Source organism: Lethenteron reissneri, chromosome 22 (assembly GCF_015708825.2).
Source record: "Lethenteron reissneri isolate LAM-NWPU_2019-01 chromosome 22, ASM1570882v1, whole genome shotgun sequence".
Taxonomy (NCBI): Eukaryota; Metazoa; Chordata; class Hyperoartia; order Petromyzontiformes; family Petromyzontidae; genus Lethenteron; species Lethenteron reissneri.
Genome location: NC_083800.1, coordinates 12,024,669 through 12,039,274, shown reverse-complemented (window position 1 = coordinate 12,039,274; position 14,606 = coordinate 12,024,669). Strand labels below are relative to the sequence as shown.

At 45.8% G+C, this 14,606-nt stretch overlaps 1 protein-coding gene across 1 annotated transcript in view; it reads left to right on the top strand.

Moving 5' to 3' along the window:
• The first annotated feature begins 929 nt into the window (after positions 1-929).
• The window catches only part of LOC133345638 (janus kinase and microtubule-interacting protein 3-like), a 245,526-nt gene continuing 231,849 nt past the window's right edge, over positions 930-14,606 (top strand). The window contains 1 exon segment of the mRNA XM_061556581.1: positions 930-994. The gene's annotated coding sequence lies outside the window, so the exon portion shown is untranslated.

Below are 14,606 nucleotides of genomic sequence, written 5' to 3'. Positions count from 1 at the left end.
GAGAGCATAGCAGAGAGAGCAAGAGAGAGAGAGCCGTCTCGCTCGCTGCAGCGTTGCACAACGCTCTCCGTCGCACGTGGTCGAGACGGGCACTGCAAGATCCGACCGTGTGCTGCGCCTGGGGGCTCGCCCGGCTGCACTCGCTCCCGCTTGCCGAACGAGTTCATTGATGAGGTCGCACACACGAAGTTGCTCCTTGCCACAGAGGAAGCACACGACATCACCTCGCTGGCCTCGTCAAGGAGCGTCGGTCACGCGAGCTCCGGTGGTCATCCCTCGCAGCAGCAGCAGCATTTTTATATTTTGGCTGCTCGCCGTCGAACAAAGACGGCGGTCAACCAGCGCATCGCGCGGCGCTTTGAGATGCGCCTCTGCGGCCGTCTGGAACGCTTCTTCCTTCCGATATCAGGAAGCCACGGGAGAGCTGTGCACTTCTAAATCATCCAGATTGAAAACTCGTTTCTTCAAACTACCGTGTCGTAGTAGTTTGTTGTCCTTCCCCCGCACATCCGATTTAGCGCGGTTGGCTAAGTACGGTGCGAAAGAAGTTCAACATACGCGCATACATACAAAGACAAATTATCCTTAACAGATTGTTGGGGCAATCGCTGTTAGCAAGTAGCACCTATGAAAAAGGCCGGCACGGCACACGAGGTGGGGTTGGTTGGTGGCCAGCACCACGCCCGGCACGCATCGTGTGGCGGGAGAGGATGGAGAGAGGGGGAGAGAGAGAGTCAGGAGAGAGAGGGAGCGGGGTGAGTGCAGCACTGGATGCTGTGATGCTGTCGCTGACGTCAGTGGAAGGAGAGGGGAGGCAGATGCGGCGGGGGGCTGCTGCTGCTGATGCGACCGTGGCTCAGCGCAGAGGCGGAGGAGCCGGGATTCCGCGAGGAGCCAGGGGCCACGCATCCGTCCACCCCCCTCCCTCCCCCGGGCCCCTCCCTCCCCACCCACCCACCCCCTCGTGCTCCGAGGCGCAGGGAAGCATGCACAGGTGAGGTCCGCTACACCTGGCCACACGCAGGCAGCGTGGTCAATGAGCTGCAACCCTTGCTTGCATGTGTGTCTATCTCATCATTTCTCCTCTCTCTCTCTGCCATCTCTTCTCCCGGACCTGCTGCTGCTCCGCTGCCCGATACGAATGAGACCTCGCTCCGGAGGGAGATATTGATTAGTATGGTGGTGTTGTTGTTTTTTCCCCCCGTTGTAGGGGGGTGGCGCGGTTGATTCGACAGAGGGATGCATGAGTGTCGCTTCTGCCTAATAATGATGGAATGCGCGCGGGCTGACTTTGCACGTGCAAGTTGTGTATCTGTTTGCGCAAGAGTTCTTGCTGATTTGTTTAAAATGCTCGATGCAGCAGCCGTCGCCTGTCGCCCGATCTGCGAGGACTGTGCCGTGAAATATATTCGAGCACGCCGTGTTGAAGCGCATTGCAATTACGTAGAGAGCTGTGTACGGTGGTTCAGCGTCAGAGCAAGCGGTTCACAAACGGAGGGATGCGAGTTTAAAATCATGGCTCCGGTGGTTGACTCAGCCCATTAATTTCTCTCACCCTCTGGTCGATAAAATAGGTATCGCTTTGCAGGGGAAGTCAACAGTGGTTAATCTTTGGATAGACTCAGCCCGTCATAGGAATGTGGAATTGCCACCACTGGCTCGGGCCTGCGAACAGGATGATCACCGCCTCATTGCTCAACTCACTTTGACCTCGTTTTTTTTTCCCTGTGCAAGAGTCTTTATTGTACGCATCCTGTGGTCGAGATAGCCAACTGTCTTACCGCGTGCAATGCATTCATCGTACGTGTCATTGGTCTGTGTTTCTTTAAGGTGGCATTCTTATGAAGGCGTTACTTTCACGTGCTATTAATGTACACCATCGACGTATAAATCCATTCCATTTAAGGCAATTAATTATGTAAACACACCAGTGCACTGAATCTTACGCTTACTGTCTTTGTACAATGTGAACAAACAATTGAATATTTGCGTCAATGATGTGTTTCAAAAAATATATACTACTTTGTTATACTACATTTGAAATGTTTAGGTGCAATACGCCAACAGCCGTACACAGAACAGAAACGTCGTGATACATTAATGTTGAAAATCAAACAGCAGTGGGTACAAACTAAAATATGTTCACTGCCTCGCGTTCCACCCAATGCAACGTGGATTTATTACGCGTGGTGCGGCCAACGTGGTAAGCCACGGAGAGGCCTTCTTCACCCAAAGTGGGTTTATGGATCCAGGGCGAGTGTGTCTGGCAACTGGGCTCGCCTTCACCACGGCTCCCATCTCCTTCAACAATCGCGTGGATGAAACGGGCAGCATTGTGTGTGTGTATATATATAGGGCATGATAATTGTTGCTACGCTAGATTCTTAACGTTAATTTAATTTTCACCAATGGTTACATATTACATTTAACGCACGTTTTCACCATTGCCAAATACAGTATACAATTACGGTGAAATGCACATGTAGTGTATTGGTGAGAATTAAACGCGCGTTAAGGACCAAAAATAGCAACAGATTTCGTGCCACGCTCGACTCAGCTGCTGTTGGTTACAGCGGACACGATCTGGCTGATTTGTGAGAGACATTGCGAGGGGCTTTCGTTTGTTTAGTCTTTAACCGACTACTGTATTCCGAGCAGACCAGTGACAACCAATGAACAGAGGTCGTATTTTTTTATTACTTTTTTTTTCAACCCGTCGTTGAATAATTTATCGTTCTATTTTTGGCGGTGTGGGTTCTAAACACACACACGTGAATGTGTTAAATAGATATTCCGCTGACATGCCCAGCACTCGTGCAAAAAAATATAATTAAACAGCATTGAAGAACATGGCTTTTCCCGAAAATTACGTAAAATCTTGAATAATTATTCACAAAAACACCCCCGTAGTATTATTTGAGTGTCATTGTATGCATCTAGTATCGATTGTGTCGCAAGATTTGATGACAATCTCCCTTGTGAATGGATGTCATGCTCACCACCACGCCAGTGGTTGACGTGGTGGTTGTTGTTGTTGGGTGGCTAAAGCACAGCAAGTTGGCACAGTAGGGGGCATAGGTGGTGCATCAACCAGTCATCTCAGTCGACCCGTGGCACCTGGGTGACCTCCTGCCAGCGGGCGTTCGACACTCCACGTGGCCTCAAAGTGCACCCAGCCTGGCACAAGCGTCGTGGTGACGTCACCGCCACTTAGTGGCGAATGGCGGTTGTTGATGTTGAGAGATGCCATCGCAGGCTATTAGCGCCGTGCCCCTTTTGTTCGCTCGGTGATGATGATGATACCGCGGGGTCACTTTGTGTTGGTGCGAGCCCGTGGCGTATGCAGTTGACTCGGGAAATGATATTGTTTCCATCCCCACCCACCCATCCCCACCTACCCACCCACCCATCCCCACCTACCCACCCACCCATCCCCACCTACCCACCCACCCATCCCCACCTACCCACCCACCCATCCCCCCCTACCCACCCACCCATCCCCACCTACCCACCCACCCATCCCCACCTACCCACCCACCCATCCCCACCTACCCACCCACCCACCCCCACCTACCCACCCACCCACCCCCACCTACCCACCCACCCATCCCCACCTACCCACCCACCCATCCCCACCTACCCACCCACCCATCCCCACCTACCCACCCATCCATCCCCGCCCCCGCCTTCTCATATCGCAATAATCTCCACATATTTTTCAAAGGCACCACTTTTTTAATTGTAATGCTTTTCGTCTTGAGAGCAGAAATGCCCATTAATTGAGCTGTGCGATTGCTTGCACGTGCGCGCGCGCATGCCAGTGATTGAAGTGCATCGTATACGGACAACACAATATTGGGGAGGTAATCTGGTGTATGAAGTCGATGGCGTATTTAGATTACTACTCACACTACATGTGCGCACGTTTACAAGGGCATGTTTAGATGTTATAGTACATCTTTGCATAATGGCACTTCGACGTGGTCCGCAGAGCGAGTTGTATATAAAGGCACTTTTATTCTTGTGCATCAAGAGTGCCTGCAGAGGGCAGTGTAGCAAGCAGGATTGCGATGGCTATACGTGTGTCATTTTTTTTTTACAATTTTTGTAAACATGTGGGGAGTTTCTCCAGAAAATTATGTGTTTCCCTCTCTCTCTCACACACAGAGACGAGAGAGACTGAATAGCCATTGAGCCAAACCATCACGAGCTTGCAATCTCCGAGGAAAATTGTGAAAGGTGCATGAGCACGAAGTTCCTCCCAGCGCTGCTGCATTAACCTCATCGATTTGGACTGCTGTCACTAATTGCATTTTTGGTACAGTGTGTCTCCTGCTACCGGCGGCTGCTCTGCGTTTAATGGGTGCTGCTTGTGCATAAGTGGGAGGATGGGGGAGAAGGACGTTTGTAATCTGCTGATGAATACCTGGGGTGTTTGCTAGGGTCCTCGATAAACGACAGCGAAAGTGGAAGAGTGTTTGTTTGTGCTTGTGGGGTTAATTGTGTTTACCTCGTTTATTAATAAGGGGCCGTCCATAAATGACGTCACGCGATTTTGGACGATTTTTGACCCCCCCCCCCTCGTCACACGGCGTCACAAAAAGTCAGACCCCCCCTCAAATATGACGTCACAAAGCTCTGCCCCCCCCCCCCAAAAAAAAAATCATTTCCATTTTGAAAAAAAAACATGCTTCAAATCCCTTTAAACTATTGTCATTGTAGGGCGTCTTTAATGTGGCGCTGCACTCTAATGTTGTAGGAGTGTTGTTATAACAATCGTTCTAACAATTCTATATTTATTTAAAGTTGCGCATTTTGATGTGACGTCACATTTCTCAAACCCCCTCGTCACACATCGTCACAAATGTCTGACCCCCCCCCCCTAGGTGCGTGACGTCATTTATGGACGGCCCCTAAACGCTTTACGTCCCCATCAGCGATTGCATGCTAATTTGGCGATCCACACGTTTGTGCAGAGGATCTGATTGCAAATGACGTTTAACTACAGGCATATTGTGCAGCTATATGTACTGTACTTACCAAACTGCAATGAAAAATCACTTCTCGTCCATTTAAAACGCATATTTGTGGTCGTATGACTTTTGCATTGTGCCTAAGTGCAAATGCGGTTGAATAAACGTAAATATTTATATTTTAAGAATCTTGGACTATTATATTTTCTCTTTGCACTCTTGATCACTTATTCTCAGTTAACACGTTCCTTTAACCAGATGACAGGCCGTTGAGATTAATTCCATTATTACAGATAGACAGGATACATTTAAAAAATATATAATAATGCAGTTTTGGGTTCTCAATAATTAGGGCTACACAATGTGCTTAAGAGAAAGACTGATGTTCAAATGGTTCTTGGGCGTTCTTGTTTAAACAAAATAATGAATGTTTTATGGCAATGGAGGTGAGTACTGGCGATGCTAATGTCTACAGTTTTGAAGCTGCAACCGAGATCTGTCAGTGATGTGTATCGTAAATGACATGACTTCTTAAATAGCATTTCCTGAAACTGGGACCCATAGGATTTGCCCCATTTTAACACACCACAATATCAGACAAAGATTTAATCTTGATTTGAAGCTTTCGTGACTGCAGGTGACCCATACTCTTTGGTTATTTCGGTAAAGTCACGTAGGTATAAAATGCAATAAATCACGACGTTTCGGGCGCAACACAAGCGTCCGTCATCAGGTGGGAAAGCCCCAAAGAGTATAGACAAAGATTTAGTTCCTGACACGAACAAATGAACGTTACGGCGGGACCCTGTGGTCCCATAAGCCCCCGGCTCTCGCATAAACTGCGTTGCGACGTCATTTGATGTCTGTTGAAGGCGAACGGCACGGTGATCTATTCGTCTCGACGAGCTCTACACGATGCGCTCAACAAAGTTTAAAAGTTTTGTTTCTTCTGGGAATTCGTCCTCGCTGCTGCGCTTGGACATGACACGACAACAGAACGATCCACGCTAGAAGGGTCGCGGTGTTTATGTGCGCGGTGGGACGGAGTCGCCAAAAATAGATGAATGTATTACCATTTTGACCTCCGTTTATTCGGGACCCCGGGGTCCCGCCATAAGGTTCATATGTTAAATTGGTATTTCTTAGGTTGTAAGAAAGTTAATGAATTCAGCGTCATGGGTTAAACCCCACTGTAGCTTGAAAACGTAAACAAACACAATCTGCATTAATAATCTGCAAGTGTGGCCATATTAAATTCCACAACCAAACATGAAACGTGGTGCAGTACCTTTTATAATACTATATCTCATTGGGAATCATCAGTGCATTACAGCTTTGTTATTCTGATTCCGGGGATATTATCTTGGTAAAATTATTATTTCCCTCAAATTTGTGGCTTCGTCAGGACTGCTCTGCAATGGATGCCAATGTGAGCACTCTAAACGGAGTATACCAATTCTATGTCTGGTTAGAGGACTGCAATATTTAATCTCCCTCCGTATCTAAATTGTTCCAGTCTAAAACAAAGCTCCCCTTGTATTTTTAGCAAAGCAGCCCCAAGACGTTGTCATTCTGACAACACAGAACCACACCTCCGTGGTACACAGAGATGGATGAACCCCTTTTGTTTTGGGAATTGCTGGCAGCAATTTTGGCTCCTAGATTCATGGTATATAGGCAATCATTTTTTTATCGTGTGTACTTTGACTCTCAGCTACATCACCATGCTGTGCTGATAGCAATGTGCCATTGATAAATACCAGACCATTCTGATGATCTAAATCTGGATTTCTCCCCCCCCCCCCCCTCCATAAACACTGGCAGACGGATGGAAACATTTCCACTTTATCAATTGGCAAATGTTATTTAGGGCTATCGTACGTGGTTACACTTAAAATAAGCAACCACTGTGTGGGGAGCCATGGGAAACATCCTTGTTCTTTAAGACAATGCTGAGGTTCACATTATTTGCTTTTAGTAACACGCAGTAGTATTTTAAATCGGAGTACACCAAGTAGCTGGTTGGAATATATACTGTATCTGGCAAATATCCAGTCATTTTTTTTTACTGTACGGATGAATAGTGATTTGCTACATAAAATGCAAGCTGAATAGTCTATTGCATTCCTTTTAATTACAATTAAGTTTAACTGTATTATTTTAGCAGCAGCAATGATAACTGTCAATTGGTTATGTTAATTAGCTAGTTTAATATTTATATTTTATCGTCTTATTCTTTCGTATGGCTCGCTTGAAAATGAAAAAACCCACAACGTTGATGAAAACCCATAACGTTGATTGTCTGACGCTCCAAACGTCTTGGATGCCCTCCATGCCAGCTTTTATCGTCACATGACGCGACTCTTCTTGTTACATCTCTCTCCTCATCGGGACATCAACACACATCTCCTTTCAAAAAAGGAACATTAATGACAAGCCACAGCACTGCAATTGTGACTATGCAACTCAAACTGCTGTTTGTAAAATCTTGACTTAAAGCTTTCGCGACTACAGGAATTCATATTCTTTGGGTCTTTCGGTAAAGTCACGTAGATAGGTTCAAAGAAAATAACAAAATAAAAGATTACGACGTGTCGATCGCAACACAAGCGATGTGTTGCGATCGAAACGTCGTAGTTTTTTGTTATTTTCTTTGAACCTATCTACCCAAAGAATATGCTGTATATAGTACAACGACTGTTGTCTCCGCCCCTTCAACGGGAGACTCGCCCAGACGACACGAGCTCTCTCATGAAGCCCCTCCTCTGGTCGTGGCCACCAGACCTCGACATTGGCATTTAGCTTCCTGAACATATTGCGATACGCGAGAATAGAATCTCTATCCTATTCGCCTTCTTTTTTTCCAGGCCAATGCCATCCAACTATTTGTTTATACACGTAACGGCTGGGTCCGTCGCGATAGTGTGGCTTTCATCAGCAGTTGGGCATATATAAAACACACAGGTCGGGTTGCCAGATGTTATTTGCAAGAGCATTTTATCTCAATGACTGTGCCCTGGTTATTGCAAAATGTCATAAATAATATAATGAATATATCACTATTCTTATCTACAGTTTAAAAAACAAATTCTGAATAAGTATTCTTTCTTGTCGAAAAACTCCCATCATCTCTTCACTCTTATCTAACATTAATGACAAGTCTTTGGTCATCTTTCTCTTCTGTCTCTCTGAATACAATTCTGACCCATCTCTCATCGCTCCTTTATCTGAATGCATACATTTCGTTTTCATCTCTCCCACAATATAACTCTGATTTCCTTCTCTCTCACTTGATATACTCTTCTATCTGATCCAGATACTTATTCCACCACCTTTCTCTTGTATCTCACCTGTATACATAACCCTTGGTTTCTATCTCGTCCCGTTAGAATACGTATACGGGCATACTCACCTTGCTGTCATTCCTCTGGCTTTCAAAATAATGCCACTCGTCCAAAATCCGTAATTGGGATCACTTGACATTAGCACTCCATTCAGTGTGATGTTGGTAAATAATATTTATTTAGTGAAAAAAATCACTGTAATAGTGGAATTAATAATACTCCATTTAAAATTTCCTCCCGGCCTATTATATAACTTCACTGCATTTCGTATTTGTTTATTGAACTGCAGTTATGGAAGCGTTCATTCGCTATCATTGGCCGGCATTCCTCTTCCCCATTCAGTTCCATCACTACTTCGTGTGATCATCAACTGTTCATTTGTTGTTAAAATCTTCATGAAGGTATTCACGAAAAATTAAAACCCACCACCAAATCTGTTGGCGTCATATCCCGATTAATAATAATTATGAAAACGATGGCAATAAAAACATGCAAAATGAGAAAAAACCCTTCCCTGTCTATATAATTACGGATGTCTGGGTGGTCCTTCTCACGACAGGAAATAATGTTTTGTCAACGGCCTGCCAGAAGTGAAAAAAAAACCCCATTGGGTTCAATTCATACACACTGTACAGTGTTATAAAAATGTCAAAAAATATAGCACATGCTAATGCTCCACGGCAAACGTGGCCACCGAGCAAGGGCCGTGAGTTTCTACGTGTTTATGTGACTTGGATAAATCACCGTTCGCCACGACAGCCACAGCAGGCGGCTCTGGGTGATTTCACGAGGGAGGCGTGGTGGCAGGGCCCCTGCTGACATAGATGAGCCATGAGGCATGGGATTATTGCTGTGTCTGTGCTCCCTGCTACAGCTCTTGTGCAGCAGCATCAGCAGCAGCAGCAGCAGCAAAAAAGGGCAGGGCATTTAATGGCAGAAGGAAATGTGCAAAGCCGTTCCATTTGACGTGGCATAACCGAGACACGATAAAGTCCCTGTCACGCGTTTGTTCTTAGCGAGGTCTAACTTCCGACCGTAGTATTCGTGATAACGATTTATGTTCGAGTAACGTTGTCGCGGTACTAAAAATGCAACGGGAAGCTCCGTAAGCGTCTTAAATGAATAGAGGGCATTTAAATGGTGAAAAAAAAAACCATCTGAAATGCTACCACGGCTTGAATTGCAAAACCAAGGGTCATCTTCTTGGTTCTTTCGGTAAAGTCACTTAGACGGGAAGTAATAAAATAATAAAAATAAAACATAAAAATAATTCTCACGACGTTTCGGAACAACGCAAGCAGCCGTCCTCACCTGAGGTGACTTTACCGAAAGAACCAAGAAGATGAATCCCTGCAGTCACGAAAGCTTTAAATCGAAACCAAGGGTCAGTTAGAGTGACCGCCATTCACTTTCACTCCGAGTACAGCCTGTTTCGGACCAGAGTTTTCGTCCGCTCAGTTCACATCTCGTTGTGGCCATTGCAGTCGTGGATTTAATTGAATTGCCATTAAAATGAATGGAGGCTGCTTTAATAGGCCGTGATGAAATGTAAAGGTTGTTTAAGATACAACAAATGTACTAAAGTGGAATTATATAATTATTTACTTTCAATTGCATTACTTGATTGATTAGTTTTTAAATGTTATACCTGTAGAATGAGGAAATTATCACGAATCTATACCTCTTTAGGTACATAATGACACATTTGCCTGCACTGGGACCAAAAAGGCGTGGCCATCTTTGTATCGTCAGTGTTAATATTGACACACAATGCCCAATTCTTTAAGCGAGAGTAAACCTAGGGGAGGCCCAAGCCAGGTTCACATACAACCTGCACCTTGCTGATGAACTGAACCCGGGTTGCTGGTATCGTAGCGCAGTTCGCTCACCACAGATTCTAAATAATACTGGTAGGAACCCACTGGTTCCACAAGCCCACAGGGGATTATTGTGTCCAGTCCGTCCGTCGTGCAGGGAGCGGCTGGGTGGGGAGGGGAGGGTGGGGAGGGGCTGGGTGGGGAGGGTGGGGAGGGGCTGGGTGGGGAGGGTGGTAGAGGGGCTGGATGGGGAGGATGGGGCTGGGTGGGCGGTGGGGCTGGGTGGAGAGGGGCTGGTCACCCCGTGGTGCCCTTATAAAACTCAACGTTTAACCTACTCACGCCGGCTTGTGCCCGCCCTCACAGTAGGGAATATTTGCGGAATACACCACGCCGCCGTTGACCCTGGCCATTGACCGAGCAACCCAACGTTACTACCAGCTCCCTCCGCAGGAATGTGTTAGTAAAATCGGCCTTGTTTATGACCAAGCGTCCAACTGCCCTTGTTCTGACCTTTGGTCCACTTTGAGAGGGCAGGCATGTCAGGGTGGCAGAGGTTTGCTGAGTAGATTATACTGACCTGGGTGTCCCGAGTTAACTTACCTGAGATGACCTGCAGGTGCATACGAACATTCACACTGGACGTGCAATGGAGTAAATGTGCAAAATGATGTCAGCACGACGCATAGGATTGATTATCCATCCCGGATTGGCAAAGGAGTCTCAACCGGAATTGGCATCGATCTTTCCATGACGATTTGAAATAAATCTGGGAAATTTTTTATGGGATATTTTAAGAAAATAACTTAAAATAATCGATGTACAAAATTCGTACAGAAGTTTATTTGTTATTAAAACATTAACCGTGTCATCTGATTGCGTTTTTTTCCTTCCCTTGGCAAGGCAATGACACAATATGTGATGTAATCCAGAAGTACTACCATGTATGATGATATTACATCCTTTTGGAAAAACAACAAAAATCTCCTGGAATAGCTTCAGTCAGAGTTGGCAACCTCCACGTATGTACTGCCACGGTGCTAAGTGGGACGATTTACTAACTGCTCTCTGTGAAAGGGACTTTCAGATGCAAATACTTGCCGTCGTTTGCGCAAGACACGCAAAACCTATGCCTGCAATAGCTCTACGATGAGCGGCCAACTTCAATCCTCATCGCTGCGTTTCTTCTCGGGCGCATTTAGGAAGCGCTCGCCTTGAAACGGGGCAGAACATATCCGATCTCATCTTGTCACGGGTGACAATTCATACAGTAATTGTCTTCATTGTTTGCACCACAATGCGTAATGACCGTATTTTATTTCAAATTAGATTTTCCTTCCGACGGTAATTTTAACTGCTGTAATTTATGGTCACCGTAAACAACACTTAGTCAAGATATTCCTTAGTTGGCGGGGTAGCAGGCTCCGAATTGTGGAATTATTTTTTTCTTCAATTTTCGCCAAGATTTGACTCGGCCCACCCATCCCTCAAGAGTCGGCAGAACGAGCAGCACATGTGGCGAGATTGCACAGTTGGTGGGAAAGTCAACCGTGGTTGTGCTCTGGGCAGACTGGTCCCCATCATAATAATGTGGAATTTACACCTACCAGCTCAGAGACCATCAACAGACAGCAGCACTCTTTGATGCGTGCACTGACTTTTAAAAGATATCCTTCAACATTTTGAATTTCAGGCAGTTCTAGCAAGTACATGCATTTGGTTTTAGTGCCTTGTTCCCACAAACTCTTGACTATTTCTCATAATCCTGCCTCACGGGCAATATATCAGCTCGTGTCTGGAAATGCCAGAACTCATGTGCACAGGCTACTGATTGCTTGTACCACAGCCAAAGGAGCACCATATCTGATCACTCAGGAATGGGATTGTATTAAGGAGGGCACTTTAAGATGGATGCTTTCATACCCCGTCGATTTGAAAGGGGTTTGAAGCCCAGTTAGAGAGCCTTGTTGGGCAGTGTCTGAGGCGGCGCCAGTACGGACGGAGCTTCGGATTGGCTCAGGCAGCCACCTGCCAATTTCTGACACTAAACTAAACTTTTTATTTTATTTGACCGGATAAGGCCTACTGAGCTATAAAGCGCTTTTTAAGAAGCAACCTGGCTATCACTAATGATAGCTCAACGAATTGGCTTATGTGGAAATTTACAGCAGCCAAATACTCTCAATGCATGCTTCTAAATGTGGAGGGGAAAACCGGAGGACCCAGACAATAATCCATGCTACCAAGGGGAGAACATACAAACTCCAAATATACACCCGTAATTTTTATTGGGTTAGATCGCGTAAATATACAGGCATCAGGGTCAGGATCGAACCCACGCCATCCTGTATACAAGGCGAGGTAGTTAACATCTCGCCACTGCGGCGAGATGTTACTGCAAATGAGGAAGATAAAGGTGCAGGCCCTGCAATTGCTTGCCTATGCTCACCACTGGCAGAATAGCCTTTCTCTATCTGGAGGTACTTATAGAGAGCTCCTCTCGAGGTGTTTTTTTATCTTACTATGTCGATAACTGGACAGACGCCTTGGAAGAGGTGGGGGTGCCCACACTTTACTCCACCACACGCATACTTTGCCGATCGACTAACTGCGGTTGTACCCGTTTTGTGCTGCTGGGTGGACAGAGGGCGGGGCAGAGTGGAATCGACCTGGTTGACGTCTGCATTGCAAGTGAGATGTGCCAACCATTACACCAAGGCAGGATAAATGACTTGTATAGCCATTATAATGGACTTTGTAAACATAATGCACTTTGTATGATCTCATCGGTTACATTTTAAATTACCGACTGATAAATTGCCAAAAATATCAGTTCCCACACGCAAAAATGGCTACAGCGTGGCTCTGAGCTGTCATCAGATTGAATACAGTGCAGAACATGTAATTGAATTGATTAAATTGGTCCTTCAAGTCTGTACAGGCAAGTGACCATACATACTGATGGGCAGAGAGGAAAATTGCAAAATGTGGATATACAAGTGTAAACACATGGGCAGATGCGTATATAGAAAGACACACATCAGTGACGGGAAGATAACGTGACAGACAGGCAGCTGTTACATAGACACAAAAAAGACAAAGATCGCCCGTACAGTCTTAACAGACTTAGGGCAAGTGCTGTTAGCGAGCACCTATGAAGGTTGGCACAGCACGCGAGGGGGTGGGTGACCAGCACTACGCCCGACCACCTTTGTCTCCCTAGTCGTGGTGTTTACACACCGCAACCAGGTACTAATTTGAGGCTGAGTCGACCTAGGGGAGGCCCAGGACCAAATCCGATAATCCTAACTGGTGTTGGCCGTGAGCGGGAATTGAACTCTGGTCGCCGGTTTCATAGCGCAGCGCGCTAATTGTTGCACCACCGCTCCCCACAGGCAGCTGTTACAGAGACACAAACACTCAGACTGCCAGGCGTAGGATGGATGGACTGTACTAACAAGCGTACACACAGAGGCGGCGTGGCTTCTAACATATACAGTATTGGCAACATCTCAGAATATTACCAACTATTCTCTTACTTAGGCAATTTTCTTAACACCAGATTGGATAGCACTTTTAAACTGTAGAAGTCGAAATATTGTTTACAGAAAATAACAAATGCAATACATTCAAGATTTGAAGTTTTCGTGACTGCAAGGATCCATACTCTTTGGTTCTTTCGGTAAAGTCACGTAGGTGAAAAATACAGAAATAAAAATAAACAAAAGTAAATTAAATTACGACGTTTCGGGCGCAACACAAGCGTCCGTCATCAGGTGGGGACAACCACGGCAAGAAACAATTGCTGAAGTAGGTGATTTAAAATTTGTTTCCACCTATGCGACTTTACAGAAAGAACCAAAGAAAATGCAATACATGTATTTTAAATCGTTGTCTTTGTACATCGCTAGACAGTGCGATGGTCTATGGACGAGACTGGAGAAAGAATGGGAGCCTCAGGAGAGGACATTTTCCAAAGGATGACCACGATGGAGATGGAACGATGAATTTAGTTCATATGCATCGGTGAGATGGATGGTGGCAGCACTGAACCAAGAGGGTTAGTGAGAGCATGGGGAGAACCTTCATCCATCGGTGGATAGACTGTGACTGCTGAATACGATGAGTGTCTCTCCATGTCCAAATGCGGGTGGTAATTTTGTAAATTAGTAGCCCTGAGCCAATGCTGGTATTTCCACATTCCATTAAGGGGGTCAATGTCTCCATTGGATGACCAATGTTAGTTTCCCTGGGGGATGATCAGCACTTACAACCCACGGCTGAGAGTTCCTGCGACAGCACCTCCTGCCTGGATTATTAAAATCCTAACCGGATACCTTTTTTTACGTGACAGTGAATTCTAAAAAGAAAAGTACCGTTTAAAGCTCACTTTTGTCCAGGGCTTAATTCCTCACTGAATATTTTCCGTGTTACTCGTAGACTGGAGTCGGCAGGTGACTTGAAGCAACAGC